The sequence below is a fragment of the Corvus kubaryi genome, unplaced genomic scaffold (genome assembly GCF_017639235.1).
Source record: "Corvus kubaryi isolate FWS band 111438036 unplaced genomic scaffold, C.kubaryi_AGA036_p1.0 71, whole genome shotgun sequence".
In the NCBI taxonomy this organism is placed as follows: domain Eukaryota; kingdom Metazoa; phylum Chordata; class Aves; order Passeriformes; family Corvidae; genus Corvus; species Corvus kubaryi.
In genome coordinates, this window is record NW_024582059.1 from 14332359 (window position 1) to 14346964 (window position 14606).

The window sequence follows — 14606 nt, forward strand, 5'->3', positions numbered from 1 at the left end:
CCAGGTGCTCTGCTGGGGCATAAACTGAGATATGCATCTCTCCTCCTTACACACACCTTTAGTGATTTCCATAATAAAAATATTCCTGAATCTGCTTAGGGAAGCAACTGGGCCTACTTCTATGCAAATCATTCTCACACTGGTGTTTTTAGTTATTAAAACCAAAAATCCACTGAAATACACTGCCTATATGGGCCCAAGTGTCAAGAAACTGTCCAAGTGGCCTGTTGCTAAAGTCACAGCTGTGCCAAACCAAACCTGAAGGATGCTGCAAGAAAAGCATCTCTGGATGAAATTGGTGACATTCAAGTGATCTGATGAAATTACCATAACACTCCCAATGAGCTTCAGCATACAAGTAAAAAGAAAAAAAACAAGTAAGGAATACAAAAGAAAACATTTTCAGTTTTTTGTAGTCATTGAGGTTTGTCACACTTACATTTTAGATTCAAACTACATAATAGGCAGAAATCTTCCACTTTGTATCAAGACTGACTCAAAAACATCCAGATTTTTTTCTTTTTATAATGTTACAAATCTCTTTCAAAGTTTTAAGCACCGTGTGCCTATCAGCCATCTGCTAGTGTTGGATAGAATGAGTAGGCAAATATTTTTTTTTTAGTATATTAGATATTTTAGTACAAATTCAATTACTGGCTCTTTTTACCCAGGCAAAATAAAATCTCTTTGTAGTACTATGAAATATAGCCAGTTGCCATGGGTAATGAGGAAATACTTGCACTTAAGGGATTGTGACTCTATTCCATTATCTGCCAGAACAAAGCTCCTGTTAGTGCAAAGGAAGGAAATACACCAAAGAAAAGAAAAACAACAACAACAAAAGTCAGAGACAACCCCCCCCCCCCCCCCAAAAAAAATACAGAAAGAAAGAAAGAAAAAAAACCAATTGCAAAACAAGAGAGAAAAACTGGTTACAGTCTTAGAGCTGACAGCTTGCCTTAGAAGTGAAAGGAGATTCCAAACATTACCTCGAAGGAATAATACATGATTATAAACACATCAAAAGCACAATCTGCTGGAAAGGAGAGAACAAAGATAATCAAAAATAGTCCGCGAAATGCATTTTCTAAAAGCAACCATGAAAAAAGTCCATTGGCAACCTATTCCAATATATCTAGCAGGCACTTAGCGGAGTACATTAGTGACAGAAACACATTCACAAAAGAATATAGGTAAGAAGAGGTCAAACCTTAAATCAGTGCCAGTACATTGACTTCGGAGGAACATCACTGATATTTATCATGATGAGGGCTGACCCAGAAATGTTCAGTAATAGCATTCCCAGGAATCCTGACTCCATAAAAATGAAAAAGATCAGGTACTGCCTACAGACAATGTGTGTTCAAGAACACAGGGCACACAGAAACCACCCACCCCATCAGGCACATGCAGCGTGCACAGGGAGCACTGGCTCATGAGGATGTACGAACACAAAACATCCACTTGTGTGCATGGAACACATACAGGAGATGCAGCTCACACCATTGGATTCTGTGTGAAAAGTGGTAGCTGCACATGTGTGCTTCCAATTTTCTCCAATGTTTGCACTGACAGGCATTTTCCACACAGGACACATTCACTTTAAGCCTACTCACCTAACGCTCCTTTCTGCTGCCTTTTGCAGATCTTCAGACACAGTACAGAGCCCCAAAGGGGTTTTTTTTAACAGGAGGAATACTGTCAATATTTCATATAGGGAAAATGGATGTGACCAGCTATTTCCACCTCTGTACCCACAATGTCATCCTAATGGTGTTATATTCCACCAGAACTCACCTTTTCCTTACATGCACCAAAGCAGCTTGAAAGCACAGGCTTGCTAAGCTAGCCACTGTTCCCTCAGCTCTTTCTGTACTTCTTCCAGGCAGGTCAGAAAGTCTCAGCCGCTAACAATTTCATGCAAGCTGGTAGTTACCATATATTTTCTGTGACAAGAAAACTAAAAAGAAGACAGGATATCCATAACTGAGAGCTGCTCTCACTTGAAAGGCACTCCTCACTTGTGGTAAAACAGATATCGAGCAAATCTTGTGACAAAATTCATCTGTGTCACTTCTCTAATAAAAATACAACAGTTGCACAGTTCATTTTACAGTGCAATTGATAAATCGATCGAAACATTTCCTGCAGAGCTAATAGTGCCAGACAGAACTTCTCCAAACTTTTCCAAGAGAAAGTGTTGATGCTACCCTATCTGCTCAAGGAGAGGACCAAACAAGTTTGCCAATAAACTTGGACAACCAAAAGAAAAATCGAGCAGCAGGCAAGATCCTTAAGGAAGCTTTAGCCAAGCTGATGCTTGCTGGACCTAATGAGAATCTGGGTCTAGTTCCTGGCTCTGCTGTAAACTTTCTTTGTGACCTTGGCTAAGCTCCCTCAGCAAGCTGTCTTCTCAGTTGGTAATGAGACACTGAAATAGGAGGCTGAATGTCTGTTGTGACATGATCTTGCTTGCAAAACAGAGAAGAAGAATGAAAAAACATTTTCTGCCTGAAGTATCCAACTGTACCATGAACTATCCCTTGCAACGTGCAGCACAGAACACATGCTGAGGCTTTGATGCTGGTCACGGTCCACTGACTGTATTTTAATACAAACAATAATGAGCAAAAAACATTTTTCAAAGAGTCTTTTTCTGGCTGAGTATAAAAATTACAAATGCAGTAGACAAACCCTCAGTGTTCTTTAAACCTATCTATAAAATTACTTTGAAGTAGGAGAGAATGGTTTATTATTTCAAAGTGGTGCAGCCTTAAACACTGGGAAAATATTCCCCATATTTCCCCTCGTTCTCTATACAATGGCAACGAATGTCATAAATCTCATTTCAAATCTAGTGATTTGTACACATAAAAAGTGTTACGTTTATTCTGAAACCACAAAAGATTGCTCTGAATGGATCTCAGGCTAAATATATTTATATGCAGTGATAAAGCCTTATTCTACATTAGAATCACTCTGACAGTTTATGAATTCAAGGTTTCACCAATGTAAATAAAAGAAAGTCCTGTTATTATAAAAATGGAATTGAAAATAGAGCAATGATGGAATAAAACTTTGAGGTAAATTAAAGACTTGATAAAAGTCTTCCATCCTCAATGAAAGGTACAATGACAGCAGTGAGATTGTACAGTCACTTCACGTGGCTGCATTTTCTAAGAAACTTTTAAAATGAAGTATCCTTTGAGAGTCACAGTCAAGCACACACATAAGAAAAGATTATATTAAAGAGAAAGGTAACAGGATGTTGCTTTTCAGTATCACTGCTCATGGTTTTTCCTGTGCGATTCCTACTAAACAAAAGAGCCACACTGCTCAGATCTCTTTCACTTCTGAAAGGTGCTGATGTGATCCCAACAAGCTCAGCTGACAATGGCAGCCTGCCAAGGATCCTTGGCCAGCAACACAGCTCATGGTGGGAAGGGCTGTGAGATCGCAGCAGTCTGCCTTTCTCCTTCTCCCTTAGCCCATCCCCTAAGCCCTGAAGTGCATAGGATAGAAAATCACACTAAGTCACACTGACACAGAGCCTGAAGCATTTCCAAGCAGCCCCTGCATGCAGCTTCGACTTCCAACCCTTCCCAGGCACAACTCTTTTCTGCCCTGCGTGCCACAGCAACCTATTTCCACTTCCAGTGCTCTGATCCAGCCCCTATTCACTCCTGTGGTTGCATCTTCCCTGATAATGAGTCTTGCCTGATCCATTGCTGCATCTCCTCAGCTGGCCACCTCAGCTATTCCGGTACTCAGATACTTTCCCTCCCTCCCTCCCTCCCCTTTTGCCCACTAGTCAGGTTTCACCTGTTTCTTCACTTCTCTCTGCCCTATCCAGCCTCATGATCTGGGCTGCTGTTCTAGCCCCCTCTTCAGCTGTGACCAATGCAAGATTTTTGGACTCCAGCTCTCCTTTCTTTCCCTCTCAGTAGAAATCCCCTTCCTACACACTTCTATTCCCACTGGAAAACTGTAAGTCCCCTAGACTTACACAGGACAGAGAAAAGATCACAGTGTTCCCCAGAGCTTGGGCTAATCCATATCTGGTCCTTCCCAAGAAACACATGCCTACACACGGAGAATAGGGGAAGGGAACTCTCTACTCCCAAACCTGGTATTTACTTCTTCTGCACTTTGGGAAGAGAAGAGATGGCACAATAGAAAACAGATTTCTTCTGGAAAATAAAAGAGCTAAAGACTTCAGAGTAGCAGGAAGCCCAGTGACTAATTCATTAATGCTCTGTGGTGCCCTTGTTCCAGGTGAATTCCCACGCTATGATTTGTCTGGCCTAGAGTTTTTGGCCTTCAACTAGCCTTTAATAATTTATAAAAAATGAAACTCTAACAAGAAATAATGACCAGAATAATGAAAATCAGGTGACCACAGCCTGAACCAAGATCTCTTAAACCACATGCTGGTACCAACTGAACACATTTTTTTGAGGAATAAAAATTTTTCCTACTGAAAAAGCCAATGAAACCAACATGCTTTGGGAAAAAAATAAAAGACTCAGAACTGTCTGTGACACACAGGCCAGAGCTGGAAAGAGGGAGCTGGACTTTCTTTTCTGTTACCTTTATAGCCACTGCACCATCTCCAGGCTGAGAGATTCAGGTAATGGAGCAGAGCATCAGAAATGTCTGTGAAAGGAGTCTGAAGAGACACATGAAGAGCAGAGAAGATAGTAGAGAAAGAGTAGGCAAGAAAAGTGGGTGGGAGAAAAGTCAAAACTGAAGACGAAGAACTGCAAGAACAATGCAAAAGTGGGCAGATAAAGGGAAAGAGCAGAGGAGCAAGACAGAAAATCCATCTTGACAGAAACAAACATTCCTTATCAGTTATAGGAAAGTGGTACCTCTGAAAAATCCAATTTCAAATGTCAGAAAAGAAGTGATAGAGAAGGAATGAATCACCTGCATAGAGGTACAAGTTCCTTAATGACTGAAAATCAACACTGGGAGGCGCAGAGAAGTCTGAAGGACATGGGGTTTTGAAACGAAGATGGGGATAACATTAGGAATGGGAAAACTTCCATCATTTGAGGTAAGGTAGTGAGTAGACTGAGCAGCTCTGAAGCTCCTTTCACACCTCTCCAGGTCATGCAGCTGTAGTCTGTCAGCGACACAGGTATTTTCACATGCAAGAAACAGATTAGCGACCTCAGATTAACACTAAGTGAAGTCCCATCTTGCAGGTTTAGAAAAGCCAACATCTATTCCTTCTGTTGCTTCAGCAACCTGGCAATGTCATATTCCAGGGGATCTGGATTCAGCTTGTACCCTGCACCTGGCTCTGAAAGGAGAAAAACCTCCTAATTAGGCTCTAAACCAAGCCCTTAAAAATGGTACTTAAGGGCTTCCCTAAGGCCAGGATTTCATGTCAATATTTTCATGTTATTTCTTGTGCACAATGAACTGTAGCTGTATAGAGAGTACACCACTACCTGAAATGGGATGAATATTAATAAGGAGGAGAGAAAAAGAAAGACAGTCTAACAATAGTCACTGAAATCCTTTGTTACGTGCACCCCAGGCAGGGAAAGCAGGCCTTCTCTGGTGAACTCTACATACAAGAAAAACAAATACCAGAAAATATCAGCACAGAGAATCAGTGGCATACAGTAACCATATATAGAACCATAAAATAATACATAGGAACTTAATACACAATTCATCCAATAACTGAGGTTGTGTTTTTGGGGATTTTTACAAAATAAATGAGGCTGCAATTTTATGTCTCATATTTGAATCTAGATGAGAAGAGGAAGGCATATTGAATGGAAATCACCCCTTACAGAATCAATCTGCATGAACATTTTAAGACAGCAGGTAACAGTTCCTTGGGACACAGATATACAGCTTCTCAACTAGCTATAAGACCAAAGTATCACCATGTAAGAGAAATGAAGGCTTTATACTCACTGCCTACACTTTGAAACTCATAACAACAACAGTGTGGAGTTTGCTTTTTTTTTCCCTCTTAAACTAGGGGTTTTTTTTGGTTTTTTTTTGGAAATATAGCAAAACACCAGAAAAATCTGAATGTGGCAGAAATCCATGTCACCACAGCATGGATTGCTGAATGGCAGCAAACTGGCCGCCCGCCGTTCAAAATAAATGCATGCACCATCTGCAAGATGCTGGAATATCCCTTCTGGCCTAATTTTTGGAAGATGCCTAAAAAAAGGGACAGCACAACTTGGAACAAACTCTTTGTCCTGTCTGAATGGGATTTTGCCTGTGGGGAAATTCTGTGCTCAGCAACACAAAAAACTTTTGGCTGCTCGACAGACACCAGCAAGGCAGTGTTACAAAGATGACAGCCAACTGTGCCCTTTAATTGCTAGGCCATCATGTAACACACTTTCTCTATGTTATTTAAAGCATACACAAAACACAACTAAAACTGAGCTTTTCAAGATACTGATGAAATAGCATTTGTTCCTTTCAAAGCTTCTTTGACAAGACAGGAATACTTCGTGATGGGGAGGATGTCACTATGGGATCATGGCTTTCCAGAAGTGTAAAACTCCCATTTCTGAAACTGCAGACCTGTCACATACCAGACTTGAAATTTCATGGCAATTTATGGATTTTTTTCCCTTTGTTTTAAGGAAAAGAGTTGTTTTTCTTCCTTTGCTGAATCCAACCTAAGATTTAAAAAAATTATGGTTTTCACTTAAGACCCGACGTTCTGACTATTGTCGGTTTTAATGAAGAAAGAAGAGGTTTTTCTGCCAGACTGACAGGGGTTTATTATTTTCAGGGCTTTTAACTAGAAAGAAGAAAACCACTAAAACAAAACAAATAATGTTTTAAGTTACCCAGATATGTAAATTGTTAGAATAAGCTTTTAAAAGTTGTCAATATCTCCATGGGTCAGACTGGAATAATCAGGTAATTTAAGCTGTGAACTGTCACCAATTTGGAGGAATGTCTCCTACTCAAAATGACCATAGTGCTTGCAATTTTCCTTGCAGTGGGACTAAAGCTCTGCAGTGGCACTGGATCAATTTATATCAGTGAGAACGCTCGCTCTTACTGTGGATATAAACAGCTACCATTCATAAATTAGGGGAAGTGCCCACACTTGAAATGAGACAGAAGGCAGGGGTTGCTCTCAGGAAACACAGCCCCATCTAATACATTTGATGTCCTATTTTTCTGTCTCCAAGCTTGCAAGCAAGTGGCAGGGACCATAAAAATGTCTGACAGATAACCAAAAGGGAATGTGGGCTTTGCTGAGTGTTATGACACAATAAACAGGTTATTTTAAAGCTGTAGTTTCAATATTAACTAAATAAACTTATTTAAAACACTTCCCATCACTGTTGGTAGCTCAATCTTCAGTCACCACATACCCTCGTGATACCTCCAGGACACAGTACTGCTTGGTGGTTTACCAAACATCAGCCTGGTGAGGAATGCTTCATACTTCTATCAAAACCCTGTTTTACAAATAGCTTCCCATGTGAAGATGAGCAGACTGGGTGAGCCAAAGGAAGCACTGGCAAAGGAATTTCCTTCAAGAGGATACCAAAATAGAGCACGTGCATTTACCTTCTAATACATGTCCTTCCGACAGAACTCCAATGAGAGCTCCAGAGAAAAGGAAGGTCTCAACGACTTAGCATTGACACAGGACTCTGCACATCACAGCTGAGGGAAAAAGTCCTGCCTTGGCTCAGTCACCGTAGTAGAAGTTTCCAGTAACATGAAAGCAAGTGAGTAGCATCAAAGCTAGTGAGCTGTTTGGTGGAGAAACCACTTTGCTGCAGCAAGAGAATGAAGCCCTATGAACTTCTTAGCCCTGATGCTGCCTACAGCCTGAGATATTGGTTCTCTAAAGGGGCCTTGAACTCCTTACAAAGTCAAAGAAACTTGGCCAAAGAGCTACTACTGCTGCTACTTTGCCAATAACAATTTTCTAGTATGAGTGCAGTCCTGCAGTTCAGGTTTCCAAATCCCCCAATCAGTGAGTTTCTAAACAATACTATAATCCCCTGAGAGTGCCTGCAGGAACTGATATTTGAACACTTTGAAGCAGAAAATTTGTCTTTATCCACTTTCTAAAGCTTTCTGGTTAAAAAAAAAAAAAAAAGGTCTGGCAATCAGTGACTGAGGAAAGCATTTTGCCTCTGGCTAATCCAGTTTAGAGAAAAGATGGTCGCTTTGTGATCCCAGCTTCTTCCATGGATTTGTTACACTAGCCTTTCATTTTCTTCCACTTTGGCAGAGTGCAACTCCAGAATTATACTTCAGGCTACTGATAAAGTTAACTTCTCCCTCTTCTCATTGACTGATCGCTGTAGCAAATGGCCCTCTAATCATTTTAAAGACACCCCTTGTCATAGCAAATGCTTTCATAAAGAAATGTCCCAGGATTTTTTTCTACTGGGAAGTGAAATTATAACCTAGAGAGGTGATTAAATCTTCTCTCTTCCTAGATAGCTTAAGGTAATACCATAAAGAGATACCCTAAGCTAGATATCTGTTCAACCTTTCAGAGTAACCAAAGTAGCACTTATTTTACTTACCGGTTCCAGAAAAGTAACGTATTTCTCTTAGGATGTCTCTGTGGATTTCTTGTTTTCATCACAATACTTGTCTGAAATTATTCCAGGGTACCACAAGCACATGACTGAGCACACAGAATTCCTGGGGATTGATTCAGAAGCTGTAACACAGGGCAGAATGACAGAGGGAGATTTAGCTCTTGTATAAATTAGTTGGCCTAGGCTCCTTCAGTAGGTACTGGAGACACAGGCATCTCATCCAGTCCTGTTTTAGGATGAACTTCCTTCTGGAAGAGTCTTGCTTGGTTTTACTCTTTTTTTGGCCCACAGAGGGCACATGGGGTTAGACAAAGCACACACCTCACAGAGCTAATCTTAAACTAGATAGATCTTCATTTTACAAACCCAGCTAGATTGCAGAGCCAGTGATTGGCTCAGCCAAGAAACAGCATTCCTTGGAGATGGAAGCAGAGATGAGCAGCACGAACCAGAGCAGCAAGGGCCCTTTGTATTCATTAAAAAGCTATGTGTGTTTCAAAAACAGCAGTGGAACTTCAAAATGCTCTTCTTTCACTGGGCTCCTTTCTGAAGGGCTGTACTAACAGTACATCAGCTGGAACCGGACTTCAGTACTTCTACCGTCTGCTCTTTTAGTCTTAAGTCTATAAGGAGCTTGGTTTAAGAATCAAAATTGAAAATGTTTCTATCCCTGCATTCAGAGCAACTTTAAAGTAGAATAAGCATCTTCATAACAACATTTTACAGACAGTATTCAATGTGAATGTCAGGGACACTTTAAATGTCAGGGAGCAAAAATATAACAAACTCACGTTTACAGGGAGAGAAGGAAGTGTAGAGACACAAGATCAAAATCGGAGTCAGTTGGAATGGCACAGATATTGTTCAGAAAATGTCAACTATTTTTCTCAGGATATATTAAGTATGTAGAGTTTTTCTACTCATGGAGGGGTTGGTGGTTTTAGGGAGAGGAGTTGGGTTTGCTTTCCTCAGATTAGGAGTTTTCTTCATTCTGGAGTAGACAAAAACTGAAAGAGTTTGCAGTTATTGAAAACTGGAAACCCGAAAGGATTACAAGACAAGCATTTCCATGGTTTGACAGCTTGTCATTAAAACTTCTGTTTGTGGGGGGGGAAGCCACTAAAACACCTTTATCAGAAATATGCAGAGCATCTTCAGGAGGGTAGAATAACACTTCTAACCTTAGTAAAAATAAAAACTTGAAAGTAATGATACTGAAAGACCTTGGATGGACAAAACCAAGAGCCTAGACAGAGAAATAACAGTGGGTTTGCAGTTGAAAGTATTGGCCTGAATTTCTCATGTGCTTCTCAATGATGCATCTAGAAGGAGACAGAGCCAAAATGTGTTAATATGGGTTTATATCTGACACCTGGGAGAAGGCATGCTGCTGCCACAAATCTGTGCAGGCTATTAGATAGAGACAGGGAGAGAGTCTTCTCATGTACAAAAAGAACTTCAGCCTTCTATTCAGGAAAAAAGAAAACACCAAATACTATCCATAAACCGCCAGAAGTTTAAATAAGAAGGAAAGATTTCTGTTGGGGGTGAGGAGGGAGTTAAGGAAGAAATAGAGAAAGAAAAATCAAGTTCAGTTTTTGGTTTGGGGGGATTTGTTGTAATAATTCCAAGGCTTCCTGCAATGGGCTTTATCAAAAGAGAAGATTTTAGCAGGAAATTTCCTACCAGCTGAAGTGTGATCAAAGATAAGCACCATTTTACAGATAAAGTCCACATTAACAAAACAGTTGGGAAAGATTGTGAAACCAGAGGCTGTGAACATGAGTGATGGGGGGAACTATTTTTGAACCCTCAAAGGGAAATAATGAGGAAAAGCTCTTTGATGAAATTGAGACAACCAAGGTAAAAGCTAAGTTCCAGGGAAAACATGTTGATAGTGAGCTGAGACACCATTGTTTTCTCTAGCTTGATAGCCCCAGATGAGCACGCCTTGGCAATTTCCCAAAATCCACATTGAGAACATGATCTGCTAGCAGCTAGCAGGCTCAACTACACCTTTTAACCCATTAAGAACTGCTGCAAGACCTCCAGCTAAGCTGTGAATGATCCATCATGCGGTGCACATAACATTGGAAAGAAAAGGACTTAGGAAGCACTATGGAGAGAACAATCCTACACTAGAGGGGTGAAGGATGGGGCAGTCAATAAATCCTTTTCCTCTGTAACTTCTGTAATTAAGCAGAACACATTGCTCATTCTTACGATTCAAACATAATCCTGCTGTTGTCTTGACTGTACAGGATTTGCAGATTCTAACTGTTTTAATGACAATGCACCAAAGAAAGCTTTTTCTCTGCTTTCACAGACAAATCCAGAATCCACATCAGGAGGGAGAGAATCCAGTGGTGTGTGAGGGATTTTGACCTTATAATTATCTTTCCAATTCTAGCATATTCCTTTATTTGAGTTTTAGCTAAACAGCTTTAAAGCCAGAGCTAATGTGGAGGGGAGGAAGCAGGGAGGTGGAGGAAAGGAAAAGAAAACACACATTTTCAGCAGCAAAGAGACATGCAGGAAACTGCCTAATACCATGCAGCTTCACTGACTCCAATATTCACTTGCAGAGATGCATGCTTCTATTAGAAAGTAGGGACAAAACCAGCCAACAGCAATAGTCTGCCTTTTGCTAATGAGTATTTACTAGTGCTGGCCTTTGCTAACAGATGTTCGAAGTATCCAAGCAAAGCCCTGAAAAGATACTTACCATCACATCAAGGGTTCTCCTGAACTCATTTTGTCTAAGTTTTCAACTCCTTTCCTCTTCTACCTATCTTTCAAATGAGCCAAGTAAACTTAAGCCTCTGTTGTTTTGAGGATTTTAATAGTCAGGCTTCCTAAGTCACATAGCTCTGGGATTCCCACAGCAGCAGCTTCCACCGAAGTCTGCCCAGCTCCATGAAGTGTTGCCTACTCTACATCATTGTAGCATCATTGACTGGGAATGGAGAGGAAGAAAAGGTCTTTCTTAGTCATGCTGAAGCATGAGAAATGCCAGAAACAGAGTGTGGTGGGTATGGGGGGGTGTGTGTGTGTGACTGACCAAAAGGTGGTAAACACCAATGTGCTTTGACACCTTCTGCTGGTTCCTGCAGATCTCTCTCACTACAAAGACAGAAATTGTAAGGTCTGTTTACTGGGAATTGTGCCTATAGGATAGCCTGTCTTTGATAGCACCCATAATCCATGGTCAGAAGAGAAAACTGTGTTCATTCCTGTCTATATAGTGGAAGTATAGAAATAAGGGTTTTCCCTTATATTTTTCCTTCTTGCTGTACCACAGAGATGGCAAATTTTCTCCTTAGTGAGAGCCAAGAGTTCCTTCTACCACCTTTGGCCAACCATATTTCAATGCCCCTGATAGTATAGATCTGCTGCAGCCCAGAAAACTAAATGGTTACAGGCCATATACAATTGGATGGTAGGCTGCTCCTGGGGCACAGACCAGGAATTCTCCATCTTTGCTGATTTTTAAGGCAGCTGAGGACTTGCTGTAATGGAAAACACTGTTTTGCTTCTAAAAAGCATCAATAAAAAATGAAAGATTTGATATCTTTGAGAAAAGAGCACTCTCCACTTGCCACCACCAAGGCATTTGCTCACTGACATTCGGTTGTTTAGCAGTTGCACAAACATCTTAAGTAAAATGCATGGCATTATCTTCTCTTTTGAAAGTTGGCTTAATCTGATCAATAAACTATCACAGTTATGATTCACAGAAAAGAAATTTTCTTGAGGCAATATCACAAAGTGATCTTTTAAGATCTTACCCCAGATTCTCCATGACTGCATGTAAATGCAGACTGAAGGCAAATACTGATACCACTAAAATATTTTAGACTGTCAGTGATCCTTCCACTTGAAAGGTAAATACAGAGTTTCTGCTTTAAGAGTGCTTAAGTCTTATTAGGGAGCCTCCAGCTTTAGGTAACTTGGCTTGAGTCAGCTGTAAGTGATTTTTGGAATCACTGAGGAAGTGGCAAACGGTGGAAGGAGAAACATGCTCCTGTTATGATGACTCTGCAGCAAACAGCCTATGAGGGAGAAATTCTTACTGCTCCAGTAAGGGTTTCCCTTGGGAGCATCGGTGCCCTCCAGCTTGACAGGGGCAGGCCTTTTGCCCCACTTCCACCACAAGCCAACACCCAGCAGTAACTTCCTGCGAAGACTGCTGAAATAACATTTGGGAGGCTCTGGAAAAATGCAGAGTTGAGAAAACACCTGTTTCTTGAGCACAGATAGTACTAAAAGGGAACTTGCATTTTTGGTTTTTTTCCAATGGTTGCACAAAAAGCCTCCAAGTCCACTGCTCTGAGCCTCATTTTTCTGTTCCTCGGTGTAAACAGCGTAGTCTGCACGCAAGGCCACTGCAGGGATTCGTGTCATCTTCTGAAGACATCAAGGCAATTTAGGAGCTGAACCCCAAACTGCATCCTAAACTTGATTTTCCTTCTCTTGTGCTGGCTGCTGATTCCAGATCTCCACAGCCATACAAGGTAATATCTCACCTGAAGCTTTTCCTGTGGGAGTGTCAGAGGACTACCCCTAGTACTCCCACCCAGCACTGCTTTTACCCATTTCCTCCCTCCCAACTCAAGAACTCTCATCGGGAGACAAGGGATTACAAACTCTCCATACCTGTAGTACCCTTGTTGTGTGTTGGCACGGCACCTACCACCTCAGATCTCAGCAGGTATCCTTTCATTATAACTATTACTCAAAGTTGGGCTGATAGACTGCAGAAAACTGAAAGCTACTTTCGCTTCACCTGAAAATATCCTAAACTCCATGCAAATGAGGGACAGATATATTTGTTTATCTACACAAGCAAGGACTTTAAATTCAAAGAAAGTGACAGTAATTCAGATAATACACAACCAGCATGCAAAATTATGTGTTGCATTACTGCCATTACTCTTTCACTAATCTGCGATACGCAGAAACTGTGAATTTAATGAGCTTCATAATTATTTTGTTCTCAAAATTCCTTCCTTTTTGGTAATGACATTATTTCAAATGATATTTTTTACACTATGTCCCTAGTCAATCATGTCAATTCCCTGAAAGATGTACCTCTAGTGAAATAGTAAAATCCAGAGAGAGGATGAGAAGTTGATTTATCTCAAGGACTTTGCACCTTAAATAGTCAGTAAAATATTAAACATCTCTATCAATAACAAGTGGACTGTATTATAAGCTTCCTCATAACTGGAGTTCTTAGGAACAAGTTGACATCTTCCTGAAAAGGTGTCAAGAATTTCATTTAATCCTTTTTATAGCAGTGACCATCAATCTATCTTAATGTTTATTGGAGAGAAAATAATTGTCTTTTTTTTTTGGCAATGGTATTTCATTATAGGCACTAGGATAAATAACTACAATTCAAAGCAAAATAAGATTAAAGTGTCCCTGTATTTTTTCCCCTTGGTGTCTTTTCTTCTTTGTGCTTAATTTCATGATGAAAAAAATTATAATTAAATTAAACTTGATTCTTATTTAAATGCACATCTGAAAGTGAAAGCAAAGAAATTACTTTCTTTTTCAAAGTTGTTATATCCCAATTGATCTTCCACACATTGGCATTATTATCTGATTGTAAAGATGTATGCATTTATGAAAAGCTAGAGCCATCTGTCTCAATTCTATGTAATTTCATTACATATTCATCATTTATCTAGTCTGAGTATGTGACATGAGACCCTACTGACTAGCAATTCTACACTTATTATCATTTCATACTGTGTTTGGATGGACACAAGGCTGTCGACTTCCATTAATCTACTTTTGATGTAAAAATCATCATCTTGGGATAAGCCTCAGAGCTCCTGCATAATCAGGCCACACTGCTGCGCAAATGTAGAGGCACTAACATTTTTATTAAAAAGCCTGCAGCATTTATTCCTGCTTGTCTTTCACAACATGCACATATCACCCTGCAAATGCGTCCAGGGAATGGAAGTATAAATCCCAGCAGATTGGCACACCTGGATGTGCAGGCACACACTGCCCAAAGGTGAC

General features: G+C 40.4%; 1 long non-coding RNA gene across 1 annotated transcript in view; it reads right to left on the reverse strand.

Annotated features, from left to right (window-relative positions):
* The window catches only part of LOC121675013, a 226850-nt gene that overhangs the window by 71690 nt on the left and 140554 nt on the right, over positions 1 to 14606 (reverse strand). Inside the window, exon 3 of the long non-coding RNA XR_006019921.1 lies at positions 8553 to 8692. This is a non-coding gene — a long non-coding RNA (uncharacterized LOC121675013). The remainder of the gene's footprint in view (positions 1 to 8552; positions 8693 to 14606) is intronic.